A 288-nucleotide genomic window follows, 5' to 3' on the forward strand; every position below is an offset into this window, starting at 1 on the left:
CCCCCCCCCCCCTCCCGTAGCTCCACTTTAGGAAATGGATGGCTAGAGGGGAATTTCTCTGAAAGGCTTCAATAAATGTCAACAGAAGAAAAATGAAGAGAGGGAGAGGGAAGAGGCCGGGGCCAGTTTAGGCAGTAATCCACTCTGCGGCTCAGGCTGAATGGATGGGCTGAGGAGCGGGGAGATGGCCCATTATGGTAGAGTACCTTAACATACCCATGGAGTGTGTGCTGTTATTTATACACACAGTCCTGTAATGACACCAAGAAGGAAAACCTCCCTTGAGGT

The sequence above is a fragment of the Pundamilia nyererei genome, unplaced genomic scaffold (assembly GCF_000239375.1).
Source record: "Pundamilia nyererei isolate P.nyererei 1_Seehausen unplaced genomic scaffold, PunNye1.0 scaffold00149, whole genome shotgun sequence".
NCBI lineage: Eukaryota > Metazoa > Chordata > Actinopteri > Cichliformes > Cichlidae > Pundamilia > Pundamilia nyererei.